The following is a 9,762-nucleotide window of genomic DNA, read 5'->3' as shown; positions in this document are numbered from 1 at the left end:
GACGGACGCAGTTTTTTGGTTTCTTAGCTAAAGTTTGACCATAGTTTCAGCAATTTTGTTTAGATTACGGTTATTAATCGACAGGCTGATAAAATTACGGTTATTTGTTGCCCGATTACGAGTAAAAAAAATAGTATTGGACCCAATCTAAGAACAAGTGGTTGAAGAAAACAATTTGATTTGCCATACTAATCCCATTTCCAAATTGATCACTCATTTTAATACAATCTGTGGTTCCACTGTTTCTCTATGTAGTTGTCGCTGACATTCTTCATCTGACATATTGGCAATAAACACATCCCGAACCAAAAATATTCTTTATCAACAAGGTCACAGCTACCTGCAATTTACTTTAATTTCTCAAAATAATTTTTTACAGATTGATTGTTTCCCAGGACAAGGTTGGTTCCAAAGAAAATTTCTTCCAAAAGTGTTGTATGCCAAGAGATGACTTTCCTCAAGAGCGCACTGTTGACTGCGTCATGTGGTGAGTACAGAATTGAACTATGTTCTTGCAGCGTAGATGTATTGAATTTCTGAGAGGTGGAAACGCGGTGCAAAACCAAGATTGAAAAATTTCTTTTATTGGTGTTCTTGGTCTAAACTGATTTTCGAGATTAAACCGTGCGACTTGACGCAAAGAAGAAAAAATAAGACTGATTGTCTGTTGAGTAATCAGGCTTGATCAATTGAACAATTGTAATGACAGACGGCGGAAAATTATTGAGATATCAACAACGGACATTCGCGGGATGAAGGTTATTGGATTTAATTTCGTTAGCATTTCAGGAGCACTAATTGATCTGAGTAAATTAGACAAAAAATTTCTGTATCACAATTTCCAAAAAGCTTTCCAAAGGATATGTATTGAAAATTGGACAAAATAATCGTCGTGTTGAATTATGGTAGCAAAGTTCTTAAAAAAAGCAGGATAACAAATTTAGAAATTATCTCAAAAAATTGGAAAAATTGTTTCCTTCTTCCAATTGTTTTTGGTTCTTTTTTTTCAATTAGAAAAGAAGGGTAATTCTTCCTCAATAAGGAATGGAAGTTGGATGCAACAAAACTTCCGGCAAAAAACTTGTGAAGAACTTCAATGGTTGGGAAACCACTGGAGAAGATGAGTACAAGTGAAAAAAAATCAGACCCTGAAATCTATGGAACTTATGTCGTTTTCATTTTAAGAGGTTTAATTGTTTTCCAGTCACTGGTGACTGTAGAAAGACAATTGTCATCAGATGACAAATCACCTAGAGCCCAAATCAGTGTTAAATTTTTTGTGTAATTCATTGACTTCATAATCTTCGCATGGAGTTGTCCCTTCCGACCCCACCTTATTATTCCGCTTGTTTGATTCCTTATTTTGTTTTGGACTACCGGTTGTCTACACAATGTTTTTGAATATCGCTCTGTAAACTACAATTGAGAAAATTTTTTCTCTATGCCGGACGCAATAGGTTGGTTTCTTAGCTAAACTTTGACTATAATTTCAGCAATTTTGGTTTAGTTTACGGTTATTATTCGACATGTTGTTAAAATTACGGGGTATTTGCTGCCCGAGTTCGATTGAAAAAATAGTATTGGGCCCTTTCTAAGAATGAGTGGTTGAAGAAGACAACTTGATTTGCCAACCTAAACCCAATTCCGAACTGATTGCTCATTTAATGGAAACTGTGGTTCCACTGGTTCTCTATGTAGTTGTCGCTGACTTTCTTCATCTGACATATTGGCAATAATTACATCCCGAACCAAAAAATCGCCTTTATCAATACGGTCACAATTACCCACAATTTACTTAAATTTTCAATTTAGTTTTCCACATATTGATTGGTTCCAAAGACAATGTTGGTTTGAAAGAAAATTTTTTCCAGAAGGGTTATTGCCAAGAGACGATTTTCCTCAAGCGCGCACTGTTGACTGCGCCATGTAGTGAGTACAGGATTGAACAATCTTCTTGCACCGTAGATGTATTGAATTTCTGAGAGCTGGAAACGCGTTGCAAAATCAAGATTGAAATATTTTTTATAGGTGTTCTTGGTTTAATGAATACTAAATTGCTTTTCGAGACTGAACCGGGCGACTTGACGCAAAGAAGAAAAGAAAAGAGTGATCGTCTCTTGAGTAATCAGGCTTGATCAATTGAACAAGTGTAATGACAGCCGGCGGGAAATTTTTGAGATATGAACAACGGACATTCGCGGGATGAAGGTTATTGGATTTAATTTCATTAGCATTTAGGTAGCACTAAATGATCCGAATAAACTATATACAAAATTTTTTTATCACATTTTCCAAAAGGCTTTCCAAAAGATTTGTATTGAAAATTGGACAAAATAATCGATTTGTTGAATTCTGGTGGCAAACTTTTTAAAAACAATCACAATAACAGTTTTTGAAAATATCTCGAAAAAATGTAAAAATTGTTTCCTTCGTCCAATTGTTTTTGGTTCTTTTTTTTAGAAAAGGGTATTTCTTCCTCAAAAAAGAATGGAAGTTGGATGCAACAAAACTTCCTGCAAAAAAAAGATTTGTAAAGAACTTCAATGGTTGTGAAACCCCTGGAGAAGATGGGTACAAGTGAAAAAAAAATCAGATCCTGAAATCTTTGGAACTTATGTCGTTTTCATTTTAGAGGTTTAGTTGCTTTCCAGTCACTGGTGACTGCAGAAAGACAATTGTCATCAGATGACAATTGACTAGAGCCGAATTCAGTGTTATAATTTTCGTGTAATTCCTTGACTTTATCATCTGCGCATGGCTTTGTCCCATCCGACCCCACCTTATTATTCTGCATGTTTGATTCTTTATTTTGGCTTTGGACTACCGGTTGTCTACACATTGTTTTTGAAATTGGTTCTGTAAACTACAATAGAGACAGTTTTTTTCTCTATGCCGGACGCAATTTGTTGGTTTCTAAACTAAACCTTGACCATAGTTTCAGCAATTTTGGTTTAGTTTAGGGTTATTAATCGACAAGTTGTTAAGGTTACGGGTATTTGCTGCCCGAGTACGAGTACAAAAGTATTGTTGGGCCCGCTCTAAGAATGAGTGATTGAAGAAGACAATTTGATTTGCCATTCTAATCCCGTTTCCGAATTGATTGCTCATTTAATGCAATCTCTGGCTCCACTGTTTCTCTATGTAGTTGCCGCTGACTTTCTTCATCTGACATCGAACCAAAAAATTTTCTTTATCAATAAGGTCTAAGTTACCTGCAATTTGTGTTGAGTACAGAATTGAACTATATTCTTGCAGCGTAGATGTATTGAATTGTGAGAGGTGGAAACGCGGTGCAAAACCAAGCAAATTCTGTTTTTGCAGTTCTGGATCTGATTAAAACTAAATTGCTTTTCGAGATTGAATCGCTCGACTTGACGCAAAGAAGAAAAGAGAAGAGTGATCGTCTGTTGAGTAAACGGGTTCGATAAATTGAACTAAAATAATAACAGAGGGCGGGAAATTACTGAGAGATGTACAGCCGACATTCGCGGGGTGAAGGTTATTGGATTTAATTGCATTAGCATTTAGGGAGCACTGAAGGATCTGTATGAATTATATACAACATTTCTGTATCACAATTTCCAAAAAGCTTTCCAAAAGATTTTTATTGAAATTTGGACAAAACAACCGTCCAGTTTATTTCTGGTAGCAATTAAAAAATCACAATAAAACTTTTTGAAAATATCTTGAAAAATTGTAGAAGTTGTTTCCATCGTCCAATTGTTTTTGGTTCTTTTTTCTCAATTAGAATAAAAGGGTAATTCTTCCTCAATAAAGAATGGCAGTTGGATGCAACACCGGCAACAAACTATTTGTCAAGAACATCAATGGTTGGCAAACCACTGGAGAAAATGAATAGAAGTAAAAAAAGAATCAGATCCTGATATCTATGGAGCTGATAGCCCTAACACGTGCTCATTTCTTTGGGCTGTACTTAAAAACTTTACACTAAATTTCAAAAGAAAAGCACTTTTCTATTTGTTGGTGTACTTTAAGATCTTGCACTGTATAAAAGAAGATCTCCCATTCTGAAATTAATCCGTTTGGTCTGGCTAATGCCCGTATTTTGTTCCGTTTGTTCTGATTCATACCCATAATTTGGTCGGCTTGGTCTGTCTTATAAAATAGGTCCTGTCATTATCTTTTCAATCAAAATGTAGAGAGAATGCTAGTGTGACTGTTGCCCAATTTTAGACTAAACATATGATCGCCACTTTCTGTTCAAAGCTTAGTAGTTTGATGAAATTAGTTTATTTAGAGCAGTTTTTACGAAAAATAAATGATTTTGTACGATAATCGAGGTTCAACTCCGAGTAGCACGTATAATTGCCCAATTAATCAAAGCTGATTTTTTTCGCAATAGCTGCATTTTCAAATTAACTGAGCATGATGATCTTGGTTTTCAATACTGCCGCCTTTTTTATAAAAAATTTTGTTTCGTTGTTCGTAAAATTTAGAAACTGGATTGAATGCAAAAGTATTGTATCTTCATGCAAGTTGCAGTAGTTTAAAAGCTTATGCTAGAGATACCATATTTTTAAAGGTCATTTTTGCCTCCAGTGCGAAGGTTGTTTATGAATTTCAAAGAGAAAATTGGCTCGAAAACTTTAACTTGTGTGTCAATACACTGAAATTTATCACATTATGCAGTTGACGTTAACTTTTTACTCAATTTGCAACATAGCCAATACACAGATGCAAAAGATTTAAAATGATAATACGGATATGATATGATTTTGTGTTCAAAATGATAGTAGGGATTTGATGAATCAGTTGATAGTGCTACTGAAACAGACGAATTGCGGAGAGTTCTCGCTTCACTTCATCGGAATGTCCTATTAGTCTTTGCAATGTTGTTTTCTTCAACAGACCTCTTTTGAGGCTGATTTTATTAAGGCTAGTAAGGTTACTACAATTATGGGATTCTTCGGTTTATTTCGTGAACTAGATGTCGAACCTGTTTCTTTTTCCTTTATCGGTTCTCTATTTTGCTCAGAATATTCTCTTAAGGACTAATTTTTCGGGGACGAATTTTTTGAAAAATAGGATATTTTGCTGCTTTAGTTCAAATTCCTAACTCTTTGACGCAGAAGCAAGGTTTGTCACGTCAATCTTTTCGGAATTTCGGGATCTTTTTCGTTTTTGCCCCCTCCCCCCCCCCCCCCCCCCCCCCCTCAGCTTAGCGGATGATTTCTAATTGCTACTCCCCCAACCGACGCACGTGACTTATTTTTACATATTTACATAAGAACTTATCATGTAACAATACTTGCTCTGTGACTGGAGAGTACATAACCTACAAAAAAAAGATACAACATGGCCTAAATCCATTTAACCTCACGGGGAAAATTTTTAAAATCCGTCTCTTCATCTACTAAAGTTGCTGAAACCCCGCCGTTTATCCCGTTGATGTTCCCGATAATTCTCGATAATCCCATTAATAGATTTAATGAAACACTAAATCCGCGACCTCTTGGTGGATGGAAATTTCTACAATTTTCTCCAATTCTATTTTCTAACAGATAAATTTGATTTTCCCCGAAGTATTGAAAACTTGATTTTCCCGTAAGAGTAATTTTGAGAAATGAAGGCAACAGGTATACATTGGGTAAACCAATACCAAACCATCCGTACTCCCTATGAATTGCGGTCTTTGTTATGATTGAAATAAAAAACGCTATGAGGGAAGAGTATTTTGTTAAGTGGTCTGTACGAGAAACAAATTAGGTATTCGACTTTTTTTTCTGTACTGTTCCGATATCTCGGGGACAGAAAAAAAAATGAACTATAATTTGTATCAGCTATTCTGATTCTGAGGCGAACTCAAAACAATATTTTACCAATCAATACTTTACGCTCGAGCACTTTAATTTTTTAATGCAGAAGGTTTCATCCTTAAAAACATTCTTTTGAATTTGTTGAAGACGTCCAAGAAAATTTGCTTAAAAAATTTAATCATCGCCATTTTCATTAGTTTTGTGTCCGCCAGGTCTAACTTCGAGAGGAACATTTGATTAAAATGTTTCAGAAATGAGCAAAGTTTCAAGCAATAATCTTTTAAAGCAAAGATATGTTAAAAGAGAAAAAGAGATGAATAACGCGAATATAGTTGACTTCTATGACGCGTATTTTTATCCTGAAATTTAATTGCTGCACCATTGTAATGTTATAAGGTTTACATCAATTGCTTATGGGAAGGAACAATATTGGATGCTGACGTGACCAAAAAATGAATAGGGACCTGAAATTGTAAAAATCATTTGAAAACAAACGATAAAAAGGGGCCTGAAAAGTTTTATTTCCCTCTGAACACTCACATATGAATAGCATACAACAGCTAGCTTCAAATTTAAATCAACTCACAGCGCTATTTAGGATACTGTGCAATTTATTAAAAAAAATTATATCCATTTTGTGTTGATGAAAATTAGTCAACATCAGCGATTTTGATGAAACACTATTTCTAACGAGTAGAAGTATACGTTTACTCGATGTATTAGGCCTCCGTTAAAAAAATTTCTTTGACCAAACTCTTCTTCTTTTTACTCAAGCAGTTGCTGAACTGACACTAGTAACGCTAAAATAAGCTTCTTTAAATTGCAGTCAATTTGTTCGTCTCGCAAACCAGAAGTCGAACCTTCATACTCTCCTCCATTCGATTTATCATTCTGATCAATTTGTTCACCAGATTCCCTTAAGCACTCTTTTTGTAAATCTCCCTCGCAACTTCTCCATTGTCCTGGTTCACTCTTGCACATTTTTAGGAAATTTTCTTTCGGAAAAAGTTGTTCATGCTCTGGGGCCCATGGAAATGGACTAAAAATACATTGGTATAACTTGTACTCTGTTAGTTTGGAACAGTTCGAAGAAACACAGCCGAACATTTGTATTAATGGTCTGATCCAATGTCCAACGAACATTGCTAAGACCGAAAGCTCAATATGATCTTCCTGTTTGCCTCTGTAGCAATTAAGAAGTTCTTGAAAGTTAACTTCGTCTCCTGAATACTCGTACTGAGATGTGAAGTTCAGATAAACTTCGTCCAGCATATTCTTTAGTTGTTCTGCCATGTTTGCAGACTTATTCTTAGACGGCACAGATACGAAGAGCAATTGAGAGGATGTATGCTTACCATTACAGTGCTGTTTACTATCATCGTCTGCCAGTGAAACAGAAACAGGGTCCCATGTCAGACTAGATATGTTGGCATTGTTTCTGTGCTTATTGAAGAAACTCATGAGAACAGACTTTTCTTCCGGGTAAATAGGGTTGCTGTTATCATATGAGATAATATAACAAAGTAGAAATGTAACACAGCAGCAAAAAGTTGATCCGAATAACAAAAACTGCATACTTTGTACTTGGTACTTTTTCAAATATCAGTTGCCAAATCCGGAGGACTCATTTTGAACGACAAAATATAAATTTAATTTACTCTTATTGAACCTGCGCGTCTAGTATACCTTTATAATTTATAATTTCACCAAATTGTCAACGTGTAATCAACGGCTAACGTAAGATAGCACCCTTAGTTTTAAGAAGTAAAAATTTAAGAGTCCGTGCACTATAGCTCCAGCCCCCGTCCAGTGGTCATTTAACCTAAAGACACCAACCCACCCCTAATCATGGTTAATAAACATTTTTAGGGGCTACAAGCGTCATCAAAAAGACGCTCAGTATGCAATTTTTCTGGTGAATTGCCCGATTTAAATTTTAGTCCACATGACTTGGCGGTTTCTTCTGGTTTTCATATCAATCAAGACATAAATATTAGAAGTTTAATACTTCTTTTTTCAGTTAAACTGACAAGACTACTTACAGACGAAACCCATATAGCAGTTTGTCAATTTTCAATAATCATTGTTTGCATCTGAGTCCCACGTGAAATCAATTGAACTTGCCCATGCATCCATCTTTTTCAACAAAATTTTGCACTGTGAAATCAACTATTTTATGTACAAGTTCAGCAGATTTCAGTTCGGACCAAAATGCTGCTGCCTATGTAAAACTGTCAACTTTTATCTTGTTTTACCTCCGTAAGTAAAATAGTAAGTTATAAAAATAGAGCTATGCTATTTAACTGCTGACGGTCATGAGTCGATTGATAAAACAAAGAAAAGAAACGGTCTAAGTAATGCTGACTAAATTAGGTTTTTAAATCAAGCAGTTCACCATGAAAACTTGCAGTTTGTGCATTCTGGGTGTAAAATATTTTTGTGAGATCCATAATGAGAAAAAAAACTAACTTATTGACCATTTATACCATTGATCTTTTTACTAGTGCTCCGCTACTGATATTGAATCGGAGTCAGTACATCGCTGTAACTTACCAAATACCCTGATGTAGAGTTGAACAAATTTATCCGTGTTTCACAGTGAAATAATTTTTGTCCCAAACAAGATAATTTTTCCTTTTTGTCATTTTTTTCATTGGATCCAAGATATAGCTTTTTTGAATTTTTGTTACAAATTGGAGAAATAATCGGAACTTTTACTTCGTAAAACTAGGCGTTGTTACTTCAAATTATCTTCAAACCATCACTTGCAATTGACTAGCATACTGAACAGCAGAATTATTTTTGCACCCCCTAGTCTCACGAAGAAATAAATCAAAATTGAGGCAATATAACTGAAAATTAAAATCAAAGCTCAAAAACATTTTTGACACCATTAGCCACCTATTCTATTCGCAAACTATGCAAATTAGGAAACAAAACTCAACGTTAACTTGTCATACGAACTTATATATTTTCAAGTTTGTTCAACTACAGCTAAGATTGCACTTCTGTTAATTATAAGAGAAAGAAAAAATATGAAAATATTGTGATCTTTTTGAACATTCGGGTCTTTCCCATTATAGCTCCCCTAAAATGATAGCCCCCTTTGTGGTATAATTACCATGATTGGGGTGTATAAGTTATCTGACCACTAGGATGGGGGCCTATAATGGGAAAGACCCGAACTCTCTTTACCTTGAAACATGGATGGAGCTCATCAACTGTACATTGCAATATCTGGTGACCAAATATTGTGTTTCATCTTGATCCCATAGGTATGCGAGAGCACTAGTGTAGGGGATCAATGTTATAAAAATTCTTTTTGAACTTTGATTTCATTTTGGAGTAATTTTGCCTCAAAAAGTAAAATTTTAAGTGGTGAAAAAGGGGTGCTAACCTACTTTTACCGTTCAAGTTACTTTTGTTTTTCACTAAGTTACATGCACACAGTTTTCAGTGACTTTCTTTAAGAGCGGGATTTGATTGCTTTCGAAACAGCAAACAAACACCACTTCGTGAGTCACTCTCTTCCGTCTCACTTTGACATCTGGACGTAATGACTTCACTTTTGACGTCTTATAAAAGAAAGTAAAAACACAGCAGGACAAGTCCTGAAGTTCAATCCAAAGAATTGATTGAAAACTGAGAACTTATAAGCTCACCAAAAGATCAATTGAACAGTCCCAACCGAAAAGACAAAAGAATAGCTGAGAAACTAGAAAAATCAAACACTAAACAAAAAAATTTATCATTACGAAAACTCTTGAAGCTTTTAACCTGAAAACCAAACATCATACAAATCAGAAAACTCTTTAACTTGCGCACAAGTCTTGAAAAAGATTTATTATGCACTAAAAGTAGATAAACTCGAGAAAAAAGACAAAAGCTTCAAAAGCTGAAAAAGGCAAATATTAAAGAAAGTATCTACATTTTCTAAAAAATGTTCAAAATCATTTTTTTTGTCTCTGAAGTTCTGTCACTAAAC

At 35.0% G+C, this 9,762-nt stretch overlaps 1 long non-coding RNA gene across 2 annotated transcripts; it reads right to left on the bottom strand.

Moving 5' to 3' along the window:
- Positions 1 to 6,276: 6,276 nt before the first annotated feature.
- Positions 6,277 to 9,310, bottom strand: LOC142344298 (uncharacterized). 2 transcript variants are annotated; one of them, XR_012759263.1, is made up of 2 exons: positions 9,175 to 9,310; positions 6,277 to 7,509 (listed from the first exon to the last, which is right to left on the bottom strand). It is a non-coding gene; the product is annotated as an uncharacterized LOC142344298 (long non-coding RNA). The 2 variants fall into 2 exon arrangements; XR_012759264.1 differs by having other exon boundaries at positions 9,179 to 9,310.
- Positions 9,311 to 9,762: the final 452 nt, after the last annotated feature.

The sequence above is a fragment of the Convolutriloba macropyga genome, chromosome 8 (assembly GCF_964194025.1).
Source record: "Convolutriloba macropyga chromosome 8, txConMacr16.3, whole genome shotgun sequence".
Taxonomy (NCBI): domain Eukaryota; kingdom Metazoa; phylum Xenacoelomorpha; order Acoela; family Convolutidae; genus Convolutriloba; species Convolutriloba macropyga.
The sequence above is the reverse complement of the archived record's forward strand: the minus strand, read 5'-3'. Positions and strand labels throughout refer to the sequence as shown.